The sequence below is a fragment of the Monodelphis domestica genome, chromosome 1 (genome assembly GCF_027887165.1).
Source record: "Monodelphis domestica isolate mMonDom1 chromosome 1, mMonDom1.pri, whole genome shotgun sequence".
Taxonomy (NCBI): Eukaryota; Metazoa; Chordata; class Mammalia; order Didelphimorphia; family Didelphidae; genus Monodelphis; species Monodelphis domestica.
Genome location: NC_077227.1, coordinates 58,244,641 through 58,259,870, shown reverse-complemented (window position 1 = coordinate 58,259,870; position 15,230 = coordinate 58,244,641). Strand labels below are relative to the sequence as shown.

The following is a 15,230-nucleotide window of genomic DNA, read 5'->3' as shown; positions in this document are numbered from 1 at the left end:
TGGACTCCATATTGGGTTTGAGTTGTAGAGGCCAGGACATCAATAAAACACAAGGGCCCCCTCACCCCCCATCACCACCCCAGGGCAGTGGCCAGCAAAAAGCCCAGAGCAGCAGTTAAGGGAACAAGATGCTTTTTATTGTTCTTAAATGGCTCTACCTTCAAAGGCTGTTTTTAAACTTGAACCAAAACAGACCTCACCTCTGCTTTAGGGGAAAGGGGTGGGGAGGCAGCAGGAGAGGCTGTGGAGGGAGGAAGTGGGGATCTGCAGAGCTCCCTGGGAGCCATTTAGGAGGGAATAAGCCTTGCAGAGGTTTCCAAGCACATTAAGCTAGGGTGGCGGCTTTCTCTTCTGGGCAGACATTGGCAGCCAACCTATGGCTTGGCTCCTCTAGCTGGACTCACATCCCTTCGGTTGTGCCAAACCATAACTGCTTAGAGAGACAGGGCTTTAAGTAAAGGCTCCGAGAAACTAAGGAAAAGACTGGGAGTGATGAGTAGAGTAGAGGCAAGTTGAGTTGGCCAAAAGCAGCAAGAAAATCTTGATGGTTTTTATACTCCTAGAGTGCCTAGCAACAGTGAGTCCTGGTGGATAAAGTGCAGGGGCCAGGAGTCATGAAGATGTGGGTTCAACAGAAACTGCCATCTCTAAAGCTCCTTCAGGGAGTCCAACCACAAGGTTCATAACCCTCTGCTCAAGAGAAGGGAATGCCTTAAATGGGAAGGGGCAACTTCATTGGTTTCCATTTTGCAGGCTAGGACTTATCTTTTAGGCTGAGGATATTAAATGTGAGAAAGGAACTGGGCTAATAAATTCTAGAATTTCTAGATCCAACCACACAGGTTCATATCTTCTTCTCTCTCTCCTCTCTCTCTCCTCCTCCTCCTCCTTTCTTCTGCTTTTCTTCTTTCCTTCCTTCCTTCCTTCCTTCCTTCCTTCCTTCCTTCCTTCCTTCCTTCCTTCCTTCCTTCCTTCCTTCCTTCCTTTCTTCCTTCCCTCCTTCCTTTCTTCCTTCCCTTCTTTCTTTTTTCTTTTCCTTCCTTCCTTCCTTCCTTCCTTCCTTCCTTCCTTCCTTCCTTCCTTCCTTCCTTCCTTCCTTCCTTTCTTTCTTCCTTTCTTCCTTTCTTTCTCTTTCCTTCTTTCTCCCTCACCTTCTGTCTTAAAATCAATACTAATTATTGATTCTAAGGCAGAAGAATGTACAGGTTAGGCAACAAGAGCAAGTGACTTGCCCAGAATCACACAGCTAGGAAGTGTCTGAAATCAGATTTGAACCCATTACCTCCTGTCTCCTAGCTTGGTTCTCTCTCCACTGAGCCACTAAGCTACCCTTGGGTTCACATTGTTCACACTACATTTTTGCTTTTCCTCTAACATTCTCTACTATTTTTCCTGGAAAGAAGTTCACCAGCAAACCACAAGGCAGCAGTACTTGATATCAGGAATCCTATTAGACTCTTTCCAGTGTCATCTTAAAATCCAGAGTAATAAAAAGAATAAAAATAAAAAGGAGCTTACGATGTTATTTTATGCTGTCCCCCCCCCCAACATAGTAATGTATAGTTTTACAAGATGGAAGGGCAAGAACTAATAAAATATATGGTTTAATTAACTAAACTTATGCTGTAGTCTACATTAGAAGGTGGTGATTTAGGGGGCCCGCTCCTCTTCAGGACAGAATAATGCAAACAGTATAATTAAAAGTTGATGAGAAGTATATTTATGGGGCATAGAGAAAGAAGAGACAGCCAGATTTATGGCACATAAAGTAAACCTTTAGTTTACAATATTATTAATATTTTAAAAACCATAGCCTGTGTATAATATAGCTCAAGCTTCTTCTTCCATGGAAGGAGTCCTTTCTGGGGTGCTCTGCTGGGCTGGGCTTCTGTAGTTTAACAGTAAATTACATCCTTCAACAGATATAAATATAATATGATCAATTATGATCTAGCAATGATGCTCATTGAGGCTTCTGAGGCTCTGAAGGATCGCATTGACATGTCTATCCAGCTGAGGGACGTGGCTGAAGGCCAATTATTTATTTGAGACACGAATTTCCTAGCTATTAGTCACTGGTATAGCAATTTGAAGGGAGATTCTGCCACACTATTCTAATCATCCCTGTTCAAGTGGATTCATTGTTAAATCATGAGAGACATAGTCAAGTCCATGTAGAGCTAATGTGGTGCATTGTATATGGTGTTCCCGGGCAGAGAGATAGAAGGGCTCTTTCTGGAAGCATCAGGGCTGGGGAGAAAAAATGACATGGAGCTTTGTTAAGGAACCTCCCTTTCCTAAGAGGTATCAGACTCAAGAATTGATGCTCCTTCTATTTCCAGCGACTCCAAATGGGGTCTGTGAAAAGCTCAGTAAAAAGGAAAAAAAAAAGAATTTGAAAAGTCAGGCTAGTAGTACAAGGGTTCAATTGCTCTTCATTGCCATATTTCTCTGCATGTTCTAACCAAATTGGACAACTAATTGCTCCTGGACTTGAATCTTCCACTTTTTTTCATTTGTATAAGCTATTCATCAGGCCTAGATTGGACTCCTTTCTTATCTTTCTGTCTGTTTGTCTCTGTCTCTCTCTTTATTCAACTGGCACTTCCTCTATTATTTCTTGTGGATAAGTTGAGAATGTGCTCCCTTTATTAACTTTATATTTACTTACTTGACATATAAGGTATCTGTCCTCCCTACTCCACTCCCCCACACATGCATTCTTTAAAAAAATGAAAAGGCAGTCCTTCTGGGACAGAATGGGTATATTTTGTCTTCATATCTCTAACTTCTATCATTGGGCTTTGGGTAAGTGATTATTACTTGTCCTTCATTTTTGAAGAGAAACGATGGCGTCATGGGATGATGCCTTGACTTGTGTGTGAATTGAATTTAAGTCAAGCAGAGTGGCACAAAGTCAGCAGCAGTCTCACTCTCTGTTCCAGAGTCATTTAAGTACAATGTCAAGTCAAAAATCAGGATGACTGGGGATGGCTTGGACATGCAAGTCCTTGGCATCTTCACAAGTTCTGCTTCAGCTGCTTTCATGGCTATTGGAACAAATTGTTCTCATCCATCCATTCTGCCAAAGGAAGTCTTCACAGGCTTGAGGTAGACATCAACAGATCTGAACCTTGTTGGTTATCCTCATCCTGGTTTAGCCAATCTGTTGAGATGGTTTATCAGGATGTGGTCCCTGTGCATACTATAGCTTCTTAGAGATACAGGTGAGAGTTGAGTGAAAGGTAGACACCAAAGGTTCAGCAAACTCTACACCAGAGGTGCTAGTCCTCTCTGAACATCACAGAAACTCTGAGCAATGGGTATTTTAGTTGCTTAATAGATGTTACTGGATCAAATTGGTTCAATGATAAGTCAGCTCTTCTATATATATAGATTCCTTATCCTTCTCTCTTTGCTTGACTAATCTCTTCAGAAAGCTGTCATCTGACTTCTGAGTAAACATGGCGACCCTGTAGACTCAGGACTCTTCCTCTCCTTACCACCCACTGATATAGTCTACTGCAAAAGGCCAAAAAAAACCCAAATTCATATGAATTAAGGAACTCCACAGTAGGGTGCAGGATTGAAGGTACATGGGATTTGGGCATTTCCACACTATAAGGGGGTGAAATAGCTTCCAACAAACATGCAAGCTGATCAACCCTCCCCCAACCCACCTATGGAGCCAGAGTCAGAGCCAGTGTGCTAAAATCAGTGAGGGAGGGAGGGGCAACTCTAGGTCCTTGGCAGATGACTAAGACCACCAAATACCTACCCTTGAGAGCAGCTAGACTTGAAACCCCAGCAGGCTGAATAGTGTAGACCTTGGGCACCTGCGTGGAGATAGCACAAAGAAGAGCAGTAAATAGTAGAAGCTGCAGAGATTCGAGAGGTGGCCTCAGGCAAAAATCATGTTCCTTAGCTCCATACACAGAGAGCCTGCATTCCTCGCTCAGACTTCTGCCTGGAAAGGGAAGGAAAAACCAAAAAGCTGTCATCTGACATTGTCTTGACCACCTTCCATTACTGTTTGCTGGTGGCTACCTATGAGTCACAAAATATGAGAGGTGGAGGTAACCCTTTTGATGAAGTAGAATCAGATCTTATTATAAAAATAAAGCTTTCAAATCTCCCACTAGATATGATGGAGGGGTGGATAACACTATAACAACTATTTACCATAAAAAGTTTGATGGTTTATTCATTCATTCAAGTATCTGTCTACTCATCAATTCATTTTTTCTTTCCTTTATTTTGTCAGGTATGGTATTTTTATATAGATGGATAAATATGTGTATATATATATATGTGTGTGTGTTTATATGTATGTATATACATGTACATACAACTATATAGTCACATATGTACATATATAGTCATGTGTGCATATATACATAAGTATATAAATGTGTACATATATAAATATTTATATTTGTATATATATGTGTATGTGTATATATATATATATATACATATATATATATATTCTTGAGTTATCTTGTATATACAAACAAATTCTATGTGCATATAGTTAAAAAAAAAAAAGACAGACCAGGTCAGAACTGATTATAATGATTTTGTACTGACATACCCCAGGATGGTAGAGAACACATATATCTATAAGTAGATATGTATTATATATATTTAATTGAATATATAGTTATATATGCATATATAATAGAAAATATGATCAAATCTGTGCTTTAGGAAGATCAATTTGATAGTTCAGTGAAGAATAGACTGGAATAGGAGAAGACTTTTAGCAGGTAGACCCACCAGCAATTATGAATGATGAGAACCTGTACCAGTGTGGTGGTAGTGTCAAAGGAGAGAAAAAAGGATTATTGAAGACATGTTATAAATGTAGAAAAGGCAGGAACTACCCAGCTTTGGGTAGTGAGAGAGATTGAGGAGAACACTTAGGTTTCTAGCCTGGATAACTGGGGGGAGAAGGATGCTCTCAATTGTAATAGGGAATATAAGAAGAAATGAAGGTTTAAGATGAAAGATACTGAGATCAGTTTTGATCATGTTGAACTTAAGATGCCTGTGAAGCATTCAAAGATATCCATTAGGAAGTTGCTGATGAGAGAGTAGAGAGCAGTTAGGGATAGAATAATAAATCTGTGAATTACTATGGCTAATACATGTGACTTAGATGAAAATCCAGCAAAGATTGAGAAGGAACAATCAAACAGATAGAAGAACCATTAAAGAGTGTGTCATGAAAACCTAGAGAGAAGAATATCTAGGAAAAGAGAATGATCAATTATATTAACATTTTCAGAAAAGTCAAAAAATTGGGGAAAGCCCTTTAGATTAGACAATTAAGGGATCCCTAGTAATTTTGAAGAGAGCATTTTTCAGTTGAAGTCAGGCTGTACATGTAAAAAGGTAAGAAGAAAGTAAGAAAAATAAGTTGAGACATTTATTTTAAATGGCCTTCTAAAGGAGTTTAGCCCCCCAAATAGAAGGGAGATTTGGAATAATACATAGCAGGGAGAGATGGATGAAGTGAGGATGTCAAGGATGAGGGAGACATGGGTATGGTTGTCAGCATTAGGGAATCAGTCAATGGTCAGGAGAAATCTAAGATAAGTTAGAGTGGGGATGACAGTGAGCAATTTGCTTGAGAAGACAGAATAGAATAAAAATTATTTGTGCATGTAAAGGGGTTAGCCTTGGGAAGGTGTGTGAAATGGGGTGAAGGAGGATAAAGTAGGAGAAGACATCTGGGTGACATGAGATGAGGAAGAGGGGAGAAGAAGGAGTCCTCAGAGAATAGCCACAATTTTTTCAATGTAATATAAGCCCAGATTTTTAAGTCAATCAGTTGGAAAATGTTCACCATGGGTGACCTTTTTGGCCTACAAAGGTGCTTATTTTCCAGATGCCATCCCCTGGGTTTCTCCATTCCTTATATGTTCTCCAAGAGCATTTTTCTCACCTACAAAAACAAACAAACAAACAAACAAACAAACAAACAGTCAATAAAAGCTTCAAAATGACTTTCTATCAATGTCACCAAAGAGCTTAGCAAAAGAGTTATTCAATAGCTCAACTAAAGAGCTTGGTGCTTCCTGTATAAATTACTTGATGTATGGAAAAATACTCTGTGAACCATAATACACAAGCTAATACATTGTTTGTTTATACATTATTTTCTTTCCTTAAAATTGCTTACCTATGTAAATTCAATCAAAAGAATAATAATATTCTCATAATATACAATAACATATTCTGTTTTAACATAAAACATTATATTAAGTAATACATAAATAGTGTATAATAGTATATTAATATAGAAACAGTATATTATATTAACAATATATGACAGTATATATTAAATATATAAAAAGTATAAACAGTTATAACTAATGTGATCACTGTAATATATAATTATATTGTCATATAATATAATATATTGCTACATCACGTCTACATAATAATATTTATACATTAGTTTAACATTTCCAAAGTGCATTCTATGTATATTTCACTTGGATAAATTGTTTATTGAGTAATCAGTTATAATGAATTTTCATCTAATATTCAGTACTGAATTATGGCACCAGAATACCAAAAAAAGTGATTTATAGATAAGAAACCCTCTCAAACCCTACAAAGGCTACATGTAGGGAAACATCACCCCTTGGCTATATTTCAAAGGCTGTGGACTCTTAAAGAAGGTGAATAGAGGTCAATAAAAAGTCAGTTGAATAGGTTTGAATGGCAAATGGTGGCAAATGGCCATGTAGCCAGATTTTAATAGCCCAATATGGTTCCAGAACTGGAAGGGGCTTCAGAGACTATCAAAGCAATAAAACTGAAATGAGAAATCCCTCCATAACACTCCCAACAAGAGGTCACCTACCTTCTGTTTGAAGATGTCTAATGAAGAACAACCTATGACCTCATGAGGCAGCCCATACCACTATTGGGAAATTAATTGTTCAGAACTGTTTCTTTTCATCAAACTTCTGACATACTCTCTTCCTTCAAGATAAGCTCATCAATATAGAAGTATTCATGCCAGAAAAGTATGGATATAACCAATATCAGAGTATTTATCACCTTGGGGTGTGGGGAGGGGAGGGAGGGAGAAAACACGAATTCTAAAATGTCAAAAAATATTGTCAAAAATTGTTTCCATGTGTAACTGAAAAATTAATAAATGCATTTCTTTTTTTAAAAGGGTAAGCTCAAATCCCACCTTCTGCCAAAGGACTTCCCTGGTCCTCTGACTTCTAGTGGTCTTCCCTTTGAGATTTCCTGCCATCTACTCTGTACATAGCTTATATGTGCATAGTTGTTCACATATCACCCTCCCACCCCTTAGAAGATAAGTCCTTTGAGGACAGACGCCATGTTTTTGTCTTGGTTTATATTACTATCACTTAGCACAACCTGGCATAATGTAAATGTTTGTTGCCTGACTGAGTTTTCGTCATTTTCTAACCTTTGTTCCTAGTTCCCAGGCATTCATGCCTGAGTCTTATCTTCTTCAAACTAAACATCCTTAAGCCCTTTTAGTGATTCTCATATGGCATGAACTCAAGACCCTTCATCATCTTGGATGCCCTACTTAGAATATGACCTAGCTTATAAATGCAATTCAGAATTGAATATAACACTTTTGATATGGTCTGTCCAGAGGAAAATGTATGGGGACCATTACTGTTACCACCTTTGACCACTCTCTTTAAATCTTACTTCATTCTGTCTCAATTCAATGTTCCAGTCTAAAAATACCTACTTTGTGCCTCATGACCAAAAAGAAGGGTTGGATCCACTAATGCCCCCCTTTCTCTATGCACAATCTCAACAACTTGGAAACCAGGACTTTCTCTTCTCCCCCAGGTAAATGTTTTGTCCAGTTTGATGAAATGTTAAGAATCCTTCATTATTTCTGATTCCTGGAAATCAGAGTCAAAGAGGACCTAAGTCCCAAGAACAAGGCCTCGTGAGGTGACATTTATGGTCTCTGATGGGCATAAGCATTGAGCCCTCTGTCGCCATAGGTCTGGCCAGGAGAACCATCTGTTTCCTGGCAGAGAATGCAGCTCATCAAATCAGTATTTTTTACCAGGTTTCAGTATAAATAAATGGAAACATTTGTTTGAAATCCTAGTACTGTTGGAAACACTCATGGGGAAGAGGCACATAGGGGAAACACACAAAATAAATTAGGTACAAAGCAGATAAAGAAAATAATATGAGCTCTTCTTCATTATCTGGTTCATTACACTTTTTAGTGCTTATTAAATTGTTGTTAAATGATTTAATTTTGTTTGAAGAAAAAGAGGGATGAAACGGGGATGAGAGATTAAGAGGATAAAGTGCTGATCTCTGCATTTTGGGATTGGTTACAGAGCAAGTGCTAAGATGGGAAAATTAATTTGTTGGTCTCTCTTGGGGGGGTAGGCACCACCAGGCACTACAACACACACAATTTGGCTTATTTTTTTTGCTTAATTGGCAAGGTTTTCTCAAGGGAAAGCCCAGCCTAAGCCAACTGAGAGGATAAATCATCCATAGTGATGGCCCTGCCAGGGTCAAGTATAATTCTTCTGACAGAGGAGTAGATTTTGGATGCTAATGTATGAGCTAACTATTCATTTTCCCAATGTATGGAAGGCAGTTTCCTTTCTGCCTATGCATGCCCCTACGTTCACTCGTGTTTTCCATGTTGTCTTCTTCCAAATGGAGGAAAGAAAAAGGAGCTATTAAGAACAGAAGATCCTTTGGATGTTTCTTCAATCATCTTTGAAAGATCTTTCTGAATTCTGCAGAGACTGATAATAAAGCTAATATTCTTTCTTTTGAGGGGAGAGGAGAAGAAGGGGGTGAGTTGAACCAAATTGTAAAGTGATCCATTCATTTATCCAACAGTTAATGAGCCTTTCTATGTATACTACATTACACTAAGTCCTGTATAGATGTAAAGATAAAGTCCAGTTCCTACTCCAGTGAAGCTTACAATCTTGGGGGAGAGATAAATAAGGTTATAGAATTTATTAAGCATCTACTTTGCACCACGATTTGTGCTTTAGCAATGGGGATTCAAAGAAAAGTAAAAGCAATCTATGCTTTCAAGAAATTCAAATTTGAATGAAGGACATAGCAGATAAATAGTTAGATCCATACTAGCTGTATACAGAGTGGATGAGACATGTATACAAGTAATTATAATGCAAAATGAAATGTGTTGAAGATAAGAGGGAACTTTGAGAGTTCAAAGAATAGGGAAATCCTTCAGGTTAGGGGGAAGATGTCATCAAGCCAAGCATTTAATCTGATTCTTCAAGAATTAGAAGGTAATTTTTTTTCCCTAAGGAAAATTGAAAAAAGAACTATTAAGTTTGGGAAAACACAAGCAAAGACTGGGAAGCAGGAAAAGACAGAAATCACCTAAGGATCATTAAGAGGGCAGGTTTGGCTAAATCTCAAAAGATTTTCCCTTCAGAATTTATGTCTTTCCTTTTTTGGTGTTCCTATTGCCACTATTGACATACTTTATTGGGTGACATATAGGAAATTTGTATTTAACAAAGGGCTTTCTAGATCTTTTCAGTGTAAATAGAAGAGTTCCAGAATAGGAATTTCAGCTTAGTTGTGGTAAATCATTGATGGAAATAATTGGAATATGGTCTTTTGATGTCCTTCCTCATGCCATGCAGACTACTAACCATTCTGTTTACATGTGAGTCAGGCACCTCTTCCACCAGCCATCATTTTGGTGACTGTCCCTCCTTTATGATCTGGAGAATTCTCCAGTTCTGTTTACCTTGTGGAGTCTCTCGCAGAAAAGTATTCAAGGTAGCCTCATTTTCCATATTTAGAAATTTTGAAGTATAAACATGCAACCCCAGGAGAGTGCCCAGCTGTTAGCTGAAAGGCCATGGAGGAGGACAAGCAGAAAGATGGCCCTGTGCACAGACATCTAGCAGTTCCAGTGGGGAGGAGCAGCTTCAAAAGAGAGAGAAAAATGTACCATGCATGATCAGCCTTGTACCTCCTAAGCTGATCATAGGCATCCCATCACTAAAGAAGACAGGTGAATGGAAAAGGTCTAGGCAGTAAAGAGGACATTCATTCCCCCAACTCGAGGACAGAATATTGACCATCCAAATTAGATCTGGGGAGTTTGGCATTTCCTCTGATATTGATAAAATGTTCAGCCACTCATATACCTCTTGCTCCCCAGAGAATTCAGTTCATAGCTGTGGCTGAACTTTTTTGAGTATTAAGGCACCCACTGGAATGTCCCTATCCATCTCAGAGAAAGTTACTAGGCAACTGACTCAATGGAGAAGGGACAAGTTTATGGAGGGACAAATAACACAAAATATTCTCTTGATTCTTACCTGCTCCCTTCCCAGGAGCCTTCTGTCTCAATAACCAAAACCTCTACAAACTGCAGAGAAAGCAGAAAAAAAACCGGGTACCTTTCCTAATGGATTGGGGCAGAAATGAGTAGCGTTCCTAGGTAACTAACTCACCCTGCCCTACTTTCTTCTATCTTCTTTCTAACAAAGTCAGTGGCACCAGGCACCTGAGAGCAGAGTTTGGCTTTCAAAGACCTAGATTTAAAGCAAAGGAAAAAAAAATTCTCCCTCAGAGGCGCCTGTACGTACAAATATGTATTCTGTATTTATACAGCATATTAAAAGCAAAAACCTACAGTAATGCAACATTAAAGTCAGGAAATACAGAAGTGAAGGTTTTATGGCATTGTTAGCTGGTCCACCCCATGCATTCTGCATAATGAAACTCACCTTGAAATGCAAACTGTATAATTTTGGGGCTGGGGGGGTGGAAGAGGACCTGAAACCCTCTGCATTTTCTGACTTTCATTACTTCAAATTGCAACATTAATAACAAAAATATACAGTTGAGAAAATGCTAATTTTCTGCTTTTTCTTTGCTTTTTCTCCTTCTTCATCTCCTTCTTCTTCTTGCCCCCTCCCTCCCAGCATTAAAATAATAATGATGATGCTAAGGGAAAAGAGAAAAGGAAAGTGGAAAGTGGCAAAGAAGAACCCCGATTTCCAAATTCTTTGTTGAGTCCTCAAGACTAAGTAGAAAATGCAGCAAAGAGCAAAACAGTTTGAAGGTCTAGGCCCTGGCTTCTGTGGCCAGCTGAAATAATTTTTTTACATCCTTCAATCTTTCTAGTCCATTATCACCATGAAAACAATCCTGAATGATTACTGAAGCAATGACATTTTTTTGAGTTGTTTTTTTTTTTTAAGACTGTATCAAAATGGTGAGAATCCATTCTTCCATTGGGGATGTAATTCCCAAGCAGAGGAACACCTACAAAGTACTCTCCCTGGACAGGGACCAAATACAGCCACTTTATTATCAGCAGCATCCTTCCTGCTGGTAGATGGGGACCCTACTTTGTGTGGTGGTCCCTACTGCCTGGAGGGGTGGGAGTAGGGGCAGAAGGTGAGTCAATGAGGCAAGAGGAAACGGAAATTCAGAAACATGAAAAGTGAGCTTCTTTCCCAGCTCCACTATCTATTCTCCATCACCCTGAGTGCTTGCCTTTCCCATAAGCCCCTCCCACTGTTTGAATCTTTGGCATTCCAAGAAGGAAAAAGATCACTGTGACCTTGACTCTGATCTCTCAATAAAGCCAGGGCTGGAGTGCCTTTAGCTCTTGAGGTGCACATGGTGGCAGGAAATTACAATTACGATTTTAATCATTCCAAGAAAGTCAGCCACAGAATGTGCCTTTGTCTGTTATTTTGGCTCCGATACACACAAGAGCAAAGCCAACTGGCTAATTTTCACACTACTAACAAGAAGAAAAGAGAGAAAAGGATTTACTAACCTGGCAAGAACATTCTCAAAAATTGGATGGCTGCTTGTTTCCATTTCCCCACCTGCATGTTTGTAGGGTTTCCCCACACTCAGGGATAGAAAAGCAGGAAATAGGGGGATGGTCAGTCCATGGGGGCTTTGCTTTCAAAGTCAAAGTTTCTGTTTCTTGAGACGGTTGATATATTGCATGTGCTATCCTGTGCTAGGGGGCTGGAGGCTCCCCTGTGGATGCCTCCTGCTACAGGGCTGGAGGTTTACGAGGTGGGCACCAGCTTCAAAGAGAAGTTATTCTGAATAAACTTAGCTTGGCTCATTCAGGAGCAGAGAGAGCCAAAGATTTACCTAGCATTGTCTCCAAGGGAGCTCCTCCAGGAAGATGGCCCCCATTTTGAACAGTTCTCAACATATGCGAAGGATGAGCCAAAAACATAATGGGTGTGTGGGGTTGAGGTGGTAAGGGGGGAAATGGCACTGAGGAAACCCAGATCATTTATAATAGTCTTTTAACTGGGCTTCCTACCTCTAATTCCCATCCTTACCCAACCCTACACAGCTGCCAAAGGAATAGTCTTTCTACGGTGGATACCTAATAACATTAATCCCTCATAGTCAGAGATTTTCAATGGTTTTCCATTGCGTTTAGATTCAAGAACAAGTCAACAAACAACAATAATATTGACTTAGTCTGAAGATGTTTTCATTTCCTATAAATGAGCCAAATCCTAATATTCTCATCCAATTACCAAAAGTAGTCATTTCAACCACCTCTGCAAGAGTTGTAGAATACTAAATAGAAAAAATTTAAATTAAAAAAAGTGATTTATTCTCAGGTCATCTCTAAATGAACTCTATGGGGCTCTCATAGCAGAATGGAAAGAATATTGATACTAGAGTCAGACAACTTGGGTTCAAATCTCAACTCCAATGCCTTTGAGACCTTGGTCAAGTCATTTAATCTTGTTAGGATTGTTTGCTGACTATACAACGAAGGGGGTAACATCTCTTCCATTTGTAAGTCTATAATTCCATGATCTTCAAATGGCAAGAATGAGATTAATAATAACATTTAGACAGAATTTTTATAAAGGTTTTCAAAGTCTAAAATAGCAAGAATGAGATTAATAATAACATTTATATAGAATTTTTATAAAGGTTTTCAAAGTCTAAAATAGCAAGAATGAGATTAATAATAACATATATAAAGAATTTTTATAAAGGTTTCCCTTTATAAAAATTCTTTATAAATGTTATTAATCTGTGAGGTAGATACTATAGTAAAAATAATAGAAATTATTATATTCATATAGCACTTTGAGGTTTATAAAGTGCTTAGATATTTACATGATGTTACAAAAAATTCATTTGATTCTGAGATAATTATTCTAATTATTCTAATTTTTTAGATTAGTAAACTAGGACAGAGAGAGGTTGAGTGCTAAGATCACAGAGCTAGTATTTAAGCAAACTAATAAGGATTTAAATTCAGATTTCAATGAATCTAGATCCAGAACTCTATCTACTCTGAGACCCATTTGCTTCATTTAAAATGAAGAAACTAGGGAGAACCAGAGATTAAGTGCTTTGTCCCAGGTTGTACAGCTTTGTTTTTGTTCTGTCACTCTACAATAGCTTCCAGACTCAAAAACTATCACTCTATCCATTATGTCATTTAATTATTTAATATAACTCATAATAATAAAATCAAAAGACGGAGCACATTTGTTGTGGTTCAGTTGTTTCAGATGCATCCTATTCTCTGTGACTGCATTTGAGGTTTTCTTGACAAAGATACTGGAGAGATTTACAATTTCATTCTCCAGGTCATTTTACACATGAGCAAACAAAGGCAGTGTTAATGACTTGCCCAGGGTCATATAGCTAAAATATTGCAGTGGTTTGACATTTTCCTCTCTAGCACATTTAACAGATGAGGAAACTGAGGCAAAGAGGTTTAAGTGATTTGTCTAGGATCACACATCTAAGATACTAGAGAGGTTTGCAATTTCCTTCTCCAGGTCATTTTACACATGAGGAAACTGAGGCAAACAGGGTGAGGTGACTTGTCCAGGGTCATATAGCCAAGATACTAGAGTGGTTTGCAATTTCCTTCTCTAGCTTATTTGACAGATGAAGAAACTGAGGCAAATAGGGTTAAATGACTTGCCTAGGGTCACACAGCTAAGATACTATAGTGGGTTGCATTTCCTTCTTCAGCTCATTTTAAAGATGGATAAACTGAGGCAAATGGGGTTAAGTGAATTGCCCGAGGTCACACAGCTAGTAAGGGTTCTGGGTTCATATCTGAATTCAGGGCTTCCTGACTCCAGGTCTGTTCTGCTTCCACTGTACCACCTAGCTGCCCATTAGAAGCACATATTATCCTCATAATGTTGTCTGCTATTGAAGGTGACTTTGAATTGCTTTCAGATAAGCTAATATCTCAATATTCCAGTTCCAATACAAAATCAATGATTTCATCCACATATTTAATACAAAAGAACAATAGAGGGAAAATGACTTTCCTAGACTATTTCTCAACTTCATTGACAAAGTTCAGGACATTTTATAGGCTTTTAAAATGTGCAAAATGTTTCATATATGCTTTATCTCATTGTAGCCTCACAACTCTGGGCAGTAGATAATAGAAAGATCCTGTTTTGCAAAGAAAGTGACTTTGCCAGGATCACATAGCTCATAAGTGTCTGAGATAATATAGGAACAGATTATAAATTCAATATTCTATCCCCTATGCTATTCTACCTTTAAAACACTCAAGCCTGTCATTCAAGGTCCTCCATGTCTAGTTCTAGTCTACCCTCCCACCTTATTTATCTTAAGCTTCTTCTCATAAGATTTTCTGCATTCCAAGAAATCCACACTACTCATTCTTTGCCAATCACATCCCATTCTCTTCTGTTTCTTTATCTCTGGATACATACTCTCCATCTCCCAATCTTTTCCTATTAAAATTCAAGTCTTGCTTTGAAGTCCAATTCATCAGTTATGACCTCTAGGAATGCCTCCCCTGATCCATCCTTGCTTCCCCCAACCCCACAATGAAAACATGCCTCCATATTGAAATCCTGGCACATTATTTGATTCTTCCATTCCATGCAATTCTGGTCTAACTTGCATTAAATTATTTCAACACGTCTCATCTCTTACTAATTAATCTCTGTATTTCACTCCTTCTCTAACATGGGACCTTGCAGAAAGTAGGTACTCAGTGAGCGTTTGCTGTGTTGACTTTGGGTGAAACCAAGGAAGAGTGGCAAGGTACAGGAGGAGGAACAGAGGAACAGAGATGCCTGGATCAGGGCTCCTTGTTACTACTGCTGGCCAGCTTGGGGAATCCAAAGACTCCTTACCCCCTTGCTTCCTTCCTTGCTCTATCC

At 38.6% G+C, this 15,230-nt stretch overlaps 1 long non-coding RNA gene across 1 annotated transcript; it reads right to left on the bottom strand.

Annotated features, from left to right (window-relative positions):
* Positions 1-1,109: 1,109 nt before the first annotated feature.
* LOC107651699 (uncharacterized) lies at positions 1,110-12,094 on the bottom strand. The gene is made up of 4 exons (XR_001628521.2): positions 11,846-12,094; positions 5,862-5,950; positions 3,779-3,967; positions 1,110-3,522 (listed from the first exon to the last, which is right to left on the bottom strand). It is a non-coding gene; the product is annotated as an uncharacterized LOC107651699 (long non-coding RNA).
* Between the last annotated feature and the right edge of the window lie 3,136 nt (positions 12,095-15,230).